The following is an 8,452-nucleotide window of genomic DNA, read 5'->3' as shown; positions in this document are numbered from 1 at the left end:
GTATCACTCTAGATAGTTTCTACATGGACGCTGAATGGTTGAAATTTCAAGAAGGGTCAATTTGGCCTTTGATGTAGAAGCGTGAGAATGCAAGTAACATTTTCAGAAAGGAAGGAAACACACTTTCCCTCCAATTCACTGTTAAGTAGGCTAGAAGAGAAATGGCCTTTGCAGCAGACTAGAGTCTTGTTGGACTCTACTCTGCAGGAAAGGATCTGTTTAGATCTCTTCTGTTGCTGTTGAAAATGGAAATGAAGAGAAGAAATTTTGAGAAGCGTTCATATGGCATTTCGTGCCATAACGGTTTCAAAGTGGCTTGATGATGGATTGAGCAAAGCAGACATTCGATCTGATTTCTAATTTAACCTCCCTTTTTCGTATGTTACAAGAAAATTATGTTCGGCACATTGATGCGCTGCATGCGAGAAGGAAATGCCCACTATAAGCGGCTTCTGTTTCTCTAGTACCAGTTTTACGTAGAAATGAACAGGTGAAACTTAATGAAACGACCATTTGACATTTCTCACGGGCCGGCTTTCAAGACAACTGTCTTTTGCAACATTAATAAAGAACATTCACTTATTGCATTCACTCCTACTTTTAGCGAGCTTGAAAACAAATGACTCATGCAGAGGACTCGGTTCCTAACTTGCTAAGCACTGCAAGGCAAAGATCAGTGTCGATATCTCTGTTAACTTATGTGTTGTTGTTAAAGGAACTGAACATTTAGAAATTTTAAGAAAAGGTCTTTAGGCTGTAGCTTTGGCGGGATTGAGTAAAAGCTTGGGCGGCATTGAGGAAACCATGCGATGAACTTTTTTGTTTAAGCTTGCATATTTGGCAAGCTAGACGAAAAACGGTACATGCCGAAAACTAGACATCTGATGGGTTGCTTACTGCAGGGCAAGGATGAGTGTAAACATGCTTTTTTAAATTTTTTTTCATATCCTTCTTTATCTATTTCTGAATATTAACGTCTGTCTCCACCTGTAGACTGTGAGCTCACTGTGAGCGGGGATTGTGTCTGTTCACTGCTATAGAGTACTCTCCCAAATTCAGAGTGTTCTGAGTGCTTTTCATGTAGTAAGTGCTCAATCGCGATTGAATGACTGAAAGAAGGAACAAATCAAAAAATTCTCGGGGCCTCAGTACCTCCATCTGTAAAAGGGAAAGTGAGTACAGTGAGTCCCATGTGAAACAGGAGTGTGTCCAGCCAGACTGGCTTGAATCTACGCCAGTGCCGAGGACAATACTTGCCCTATAGCCAGCACTCAAGAGGAAATACCATTAGGAGAAAAAAGAAAGAGATCAATAAAAGAGGAGGTGCCAGGAGAGGTATCTAATTGGAAGAGAAGGAGGGTCATTTCGGGCATGTGTAGTGGGAGGTGTCGGAGGGCCCTTGGCCAAAGATACTAAACAGTGTAGACGGGAGGAGGGAAAAATATATTTTCCCCCAAGGATGTCATCATAGAAGATGACGAAGTACGAAAGGAGTGAAACATCGGTTGAATGATGATGTAATACTGGAGAGTTGTCACATGAGGGCAGCTGTCCGGGTTCGTCTGGACACGGCTGGATCTTGTGGATCCCAGAGCACCCACGCCATGGAAACAACCTCGCGCTACACCCCCTCGAGAAGCAGCGAAGGGAGTTGGAAAAGGCGCAGGGTTAGGATGCAGCAGAACTGGGATCAGGACCTGGTTGTCATACTTTTGTGTTGTGTGTCCTTGGGCAAGCCACTCTGGATTCTGTGTGACTCAGCTGCCACACCTGAATATCAGAGGATGATTTTCTCAGAGGATGACGTATTTACTGTCTGCGAGCCCCAATGCAAGACATAGTGTGCCTCTTCTCTGGTTGTAAGTTCCCCACACCAGTGAGGGACAACCTTCTATCTTAGGCTACTTAGTATAGTATATTAACTTGCATATTAATATACCCTGCATATTAGATTACCTTGTATCTTAGCTTAGAGCAGAGTTTAGCACATAGTAAGTGCTTAACAAATACCATAATCATTACTGTTACTGTACGGAAGAAAGTAATGGTAAGTCACTTCCGTATTTTTACCAAGAAAACTCTGTTCAGAGGACGGCAGAAGGAGATGAGGCATTCTGGGAGTGATGCATCCATGGAGTCACTATTGTCCAGAAAACGTCTCAACAGCATTAAACCAGATAATGTTACATTGAGTACTAACCGTAACAATGGGCTTTATTTACCTTAACCCTAACCAGAACCCTAAGCCTCAATCTAGCCCTAGGTGTTGCCTTAGCCCTAACCCTAACCCTGGCCTTGCCCTAACCCCAAACTAAACACTAGTTCTGCCGCAGACTAGATGTAGCCCTGACCCTAGGCATAACTCTAAGGTAAACCAGTTACCCCTCTGTCTGCTGGACCTGGTCCCCTTCTGTCTACCTGTCCTGGTCCCCATCTGCCTCCTGGCCCTGGTCTTCCTCGGCATCCTGGCTCTGGTCCCCCTCTGCCCCCTCTGTCTCCCTGCCATTGACCCCACGGCTCCTCGACCCTGGTCCCCCTATGCTTCCCGGCCCAGGTAGAATTCTGCTTCCTGGCCCTTGTCCCCCATGGCCTCCTTGCCTTGGTTTCCTGCAACCTCCAGGCCCTTGGGTAAGTCTCGGTACCGACCCTCTTTACCCTATACCTCCTGGACACGGTCCCCCTGCCTTCCGGCACTGGTCCCCCTCTGCTTCTCAGCACTGGTCCCCCTCTCTCCCTGCCCTGCTCCCCCTCTGCCTCTCGGCCATGGATCCCCTGTCTTCTGGTCCGGGTTCCCCTCTACCTCCCGGCCCTGGTAACTTTCTGCCTCCCCACCCTGGACCACTTCTAACTCCCGGCCCTGGTCCCCCTGTCTCCCGTCAAGGTACCCCTCTGCCTCCTAGCCTTGGTCCCTCTCTGCCTTCAGGCCCCGTTTCCCCTGTCTTCCGGCCCCAGGTTCACCTCTACGTCCCGGCCCTGGTAACCTTCTGCCTCCCCACCCTGGACTGCTTCTACCTCCCGGCCCAGGTCCCCCGTCTTCCAGCCTAGGTACCCCTCTGCCTCCTAGCATTGGACCCCTCTGCCTACCCGCCCTAGTCCCCCTGTCTCCCGGCCAAGGCACCCCTCAACCTCCTAGCTTTGCTCCCTCTCTGCTCTCAGGTCCTGGTTCTTTTCGGCCTCCGGCCCTGGGCCCCCTCTACCTCCCTGCCCTTGTCGCCCCTGTTTCTCCACCCTGGTCCCCCTTAGCCTCCCAGCCCAGGTATCCCCTGCCTTCCGGACCTGGTCAGCCTCTGCGTCTATATGACCTGGTCACCTCCTGCCTCTTGGCCATTGTGCCCCTCTGCTTCTCAGACCTGATCCTCCTGCCTATCGATCCAAATCCTCCTCTAGCTACTGGATCTGGTCCCCCCAACGTCTCAGTCCTGGCCCCTCTGTATCTCCTACCCAGGTATGACTCTGGTTCCTGGTCCTGGTCCCCCTCTGCCTCCCAGCCCTGGTCCCCCTCTCTTCCGGTCCAGGTCCCCTTGTCTCCTGCCCCAGGTAAGCCCTCTGCCTCGTGGCCCTGGTCCCCCACTGCCTCCTTGCCGGGGTCACCATCCGCCTCCCGGCCCTGTGTCCCCTCAACATCCCGGCCCTGTTCCCCTGGTCTCCTGGCCCAGGTACCCCTCTGCCTTTCCGCCCTGGTCCCGCATGTTTCCCGGCCCTGGCCGGCCTGTCTCGCTAACCTGGTTGCCCCCCGCCTCTTGGCCCTGGTTCCCCTCTTCTTCTCTGCCCTTGTCTCCCGTCTCCCGACCAAGGTACCCTTCTGCCTCTTCACCCTGGTCCCACACAGCTGCCCTGCCCTGGTCCCCTTTGGCCTCCTGGGCCTGGGTCACCTCTACCTCCCGGCCCTGGTCCTGTTGTTTTCTAGATCAGGTACCTTCCAAATCCCAGCCCTGGTCTGCCTCTGCCTCCCTTCCCTGGTTCCCCTGTTCCTGGCAGCGCTAGTTCCCCTTTAGTTCCAAGAAGCAGAGTGGAAAAGGGCAGGGAGGCAGAGGATTTCCCTTGTCTCCCGGCCCTGGTCCACCTATATGCCATCACTGGTCCCTCTCTGCTTCCTCACCCTGGTCCCTCTCTGCTTCCCTGCCCTTGTCACGCTTCTGATCCAACGGATCGATTGAAGGTGCAGAACAGCACAATAGCTAGAATGCAATTTCTGGTACAGTACCTGCCTTTTGTCCTCCCTGCCCACACCCCGGTTTCCTTGACCTCAGGTAGGAGTCTGCACACTTTGCTTCTCAGAGAAAAATAGGATAAAGACCCTGAGAGACGCTCTGTCCTCCTCCTGAAATTGGATCACTCCAGCTTCTGTGTTATGCCCAGGAATGTCCTTTCTCTGGGGACTGAGACTTTGGAGGATTTCTAGGGACATGGCGAAGCTTGCCCCGTCAATAAAATTAAGGGCCCTGGCCCTTCTCAGTCCCAATCGAGTCAGACAGAAGTAGCTTCCTGCACAGAACCCCAGACCCTGTCCTCCCAAGAGTGGCAGCCGTTTCATTACTCATCATCTCTCCAACTATTCACACACTATTGAGAAAAATCAATCAATAAATACAGTAATAAATATGTACAAACATATATACACATATAGGGGTGCTGTGGGGAAGGGAAGGAGGTAAGACGGGGGATGGAGAGGGGGACGAGGGAAGAGGAGGGAAGGGGCTCAGTCTGGGAAGGCATCCTAGAGGAAGTGAGCCCTCAGTAGGACATTGAAGGGAGGACTCGAGCTAGCTTTGGGGACGGACAGAGGGAGGGCATTCCAGACCCGGGAGATGACGTGGGCCGTGGGTTGACGGCGGGACAGGCGAGAACGAGGCACGGTCAGGAGATTAGCGGCAGAGGAGTGGAGGGTGCGGGCTGGGCTGTAGAAGGAGAGAAGGGAGGTGAGGTAGGAGGGGGCGAGGTGCTGGAGAGCCTTGAAGCCGAGGGTGAGAAGATTCTGCATGATGCGCAGATTGATTGGTAGCCACTGGAGATTTTTGAGGAGGGGAGTAACATGCCCCGAGCGTTTCTGGACAAAGACAATCCGGACAGCAGCATGAAGTATGGATTGAAGTGGGGAGAGACATGAGGATGGGAGATCAGAGAGAAGGCTGATGCAGTAGTCCAGACGGGATAGGGTGAGAGCTTGAACGAGCAGGGTAGCGGTTTGGATGGAGAGGAGAGGGCGGATCTTGGCAATGTTGCGGAGCTGGGACCGGCAGGTTTTGGTGACGGCTTGGGTGTGAGGGGTGAATGAGAGAGCGGAGTCGAGGATGACACCAAGGTTGCGGGCTTGTGAGACGGGAAGGATGGCGGTGCCGTCAACAGAGATGGGAAAGTCAGGGAGAGGGCAGGGTTTGGGAGGGAAGACAAGGAGTTCAGTCTTGGACATGTTGAGTTTTAGGTGGCGAGCAGACATCCAGATGGATATGTTCTGAAGGCAGGAGGAGATGCGAGCCTCTGCGGTTGCACTTGAGGGTCACTGCGAGATGGACCGCTCCGGACCGTCGTCGAGCGTTGTCATCCAAGTCACGGCATATCCAACTTCCCTGATAAGAACAATAACAACTGTGGTCTTTTTAAAACACTTATTATCTGGCAGACACCGTACTAACCACTGGCTTAGACACAAGATAATTGGGTGGTACACAGTCCCTGTCTCACACTGGGCTCACAGTCTAAATCCCTATTTTATAAATGCGGAAGCTGAGGCAGAAAGATTTCATGGAGAAAGGTAGGTCGGTGGTTTTGAACGGTCCCTGCTGGGTCACTTGGGGAGTGTCAGGGATAGGGATGGGAGGGAGAGGTAGTGGTGCTGGATCGTCCATGCAGGGTCACTGATGGAGAGTTAGGTTCGAGGAGGGCCAAGACACGCGGGTTGGATTGGTCACACGGCCACGCAAGTGGTGGTGTGACCACTCACTCGGTTTGGGGCTATTGTTCAAGTTTATGCTTGGACAACGGACAAACTACCAGTAGCCCAAAAGGGTTTCTGCCCTCATCCCACCATCAGGGCCAAGCCCCTGGCTGAGCAGAATTTATCAATCAAGCAGTCAGTCTGATTTACTGGAGAATTACTGTGTGCAGAGCACTATGCGAAGCAGTTGGTGGGGTACAATTCATTCATTCAATCACATGAATGATTTGCCTCAGTTACCTCATCTGAAAATGGGGATTAAGATCTGTCCCGCCATCGACCCCAGGTCCACGCCCTCCCCCTGGCCTGGAATGCCCTCCCTCCGTACATCTGCCAAGCTAACTCTCTTCCTCCCTACAAAGCCCTATTGAGAGCTCACCTCCTCCAGGAGGCCTTCCCAGACTGAGCCCCTTCCTTCCTCTCCCCCTCGTCCCCCTCTCCATCCCCCCCATCTTACCTCCTTCCCTTCCCCACAGCACCTGTATATATGTATATATGTTTGTACATATTTATTACTCTATTTGTTTATTTATTAATTTTACTTGTACATATCTAGTCTATTTATTTTATTTTGTTAGTATGTTTGGTTTTCTTCTCTGTCTCCCCCTTTTACACTGTGAGCCCACTGTTAGGTAGGGACTGTGTCTATATGTTGCCAACTTGTACTTCCCAAGCGCTTAGTACAGTGCTCTGCACACAGTAAGCGCTCAATAAATATGATTGATTGATTGATTGATTGATTTGCCAAGCTAGCTCTCTTCCTCCCTACAAAGCCCTATTGAGCGCTCACCTCCTCCAGAAGGCCTTCCCAGACTGAGCCCCTTCCTTCCTCTCCCCCTCCCCACTCCCCCGCCTTACCTCCTTCCCCTCCCCAACGCATCTGTATGTGTTTGTACAGATTTTTACTCTATTTATTTTACTTGTCCATATTTAGTATTCTATTTGTTTTATTTTGTTAATGATGTGCATCTAGCTTTACTCCTATTTATTCTGATGAGTTGACACCTGCGACGTAACCTGTATGGCAAGAAATGCCATATGAACTCTGTTGGAAAATTCATAGGTTCCTTTGAATTTTGATCTATTGTGCCACTGTGATAGAGTAGCAGATAATAGCTACACTGATTCTTGCCTCGCATTGTTCAGCACAGAAGGAGACTTTCCCCTGCATGAGTCATTTATCTTCTAGCCGGAAGATAAAGTAACCATGAATGTGCTGAGAGACTGTACGTTTCTCCGCTCTGTCAATGGCACTTCTGTCGAAAGCCCTCTGACAGGCCGTTAGGAAGCTCTTTTTGCCTGGGCCGTTTACCTTCTATCCTGTTTTGTCGGCAATTTAAATAGGCATATTTCTGGAATACGTGTTTCTCTCAGTCCTGCCAAGGTCACTTGCTTTGGAAAGCGTATGGCACGAAATTTCCGGAATTTTCAAATGTTCAGTGTCACTTTCAGCCATAGAGTAACAGACGCTATCAATGCTTTGCCTTGCAGTGTGAATACTTACGGGGTGTTGTGCTCCGCATGCGTCATTTTTCTTCTAGTCTCTTTAGTAAAACTGGAAGTGAGATGAGAACGGGCGTTTTCTCCATTCTGTAAGACTCACTTACCTTGAAAGTTCTCTGACACAAAACGCTAACTGGGAGTTCCTGAATTCAATTTCAACCGCTGAGGTGCATCCCTTCAGTTGTATAGGAAACATCTTCTGCAGGTACCATTTTTCTTTTATCTTGCTAAATAGACAAGTTCAATGCAAAAATAGATCGAATGTGAGTGTCTCTCGTTTCTGTGAAAGCGACATTTGTTACAGCGCGTATGGGACAAAAATGCCATATGAATTCTTCTTGAAATATCAAAGGTTCAGTTCCATGTTCAATATCATTGCCATAACAGAAGCTGTCTACACTGATACCTGCACTATCGCGTTCAATAATAGCAGGGTTTGGTCTTGCAAAAGTTATTTTGCTTCCCTCTAGGTAGGAGGAAATGAGAAGACTACCTATGCGTTTTCTCCAATTTGTGAATGTAAGTTAAGTTGAAACTCCTCTGGCACGAATATCAGAGCTGTATGAAATTTCAGCTCTTCAGTTCCATGTAAGTGATAGTACAGGCATCTAGTGTTCTGCATGCATAATTTTTCTTCCATCCTGCAAGTGAAATAAGAAAGTGGTTTAAATCTCTTTGTCTTCCAATCCTAACAAAGCCACATCTGTACGCTGAAATCCCTATGGCACGAAACACCGTATGAACTCACCTTGAAGTTTTAAACGTTCAGTACCACGTATTGCAATAGAGTAACAGAAGGTATCCACACTGATCCTTGCACCGGGGATTTCAGCCCAAGAAGTAGTCAGGCTTCTGTACGAATCGCTTTTCTTCTGGTCTATTAGTTAGGTCTATGTGTCTATGTGTTAAGCGAATGTGCATTTTCTCCATGCTACAAAAGTGACACGTTGAAACCTTTCTGGCACCAAAAGCTTCATGAATTTTCAAAAGTGCAGCTCCAGGTAAAATCGTAAT

General features: G+C 49.6%; 1 long non-coding RNA gene across 1 annotated transcript; it reads right to left on the bottom strand.

Moving 5' to 3' along the window:
- Window positions 1-5,405: 5,405 nt before the first annotated feature.
- On the bottom strand, window positions 5,406-8,073 carry LOC119932486. Its single transcript, XR_005452321.1, has 3 exons — window positions 7,932-8,073; window positions 7,543-7,665; window positions 5,406-5,567 (listed from the first exon to the last, which is right to left on the bottom strand). It is a non-coding gene; the product is annotated as an uncharacterized LOC119932486 (long non-coding RNA).
- Window positions 8,074-8,452: the final 379 nt, after the last annotated feature.

The sequence above is a fragment of the Tachyglossus aculeatus genome, chromosome 9 (genome assembly GCF_015852505.1).
Source record: "Tachyglossus aculeatus isolate mTacAcu1 chromosome 9, mTacAcu1.pri, whole genome shotgun sequence".
Classification (NCBI taxonomy): Eukaryota; Metazoa; Chordata; class Mammalia; order Monotremata; family Tachyglossidae; genus Tachyglossus; species Tachyglossus aculeatus.
This window is presented reverse-complemented; position numbering and strand designations above follow the sequence as displayed.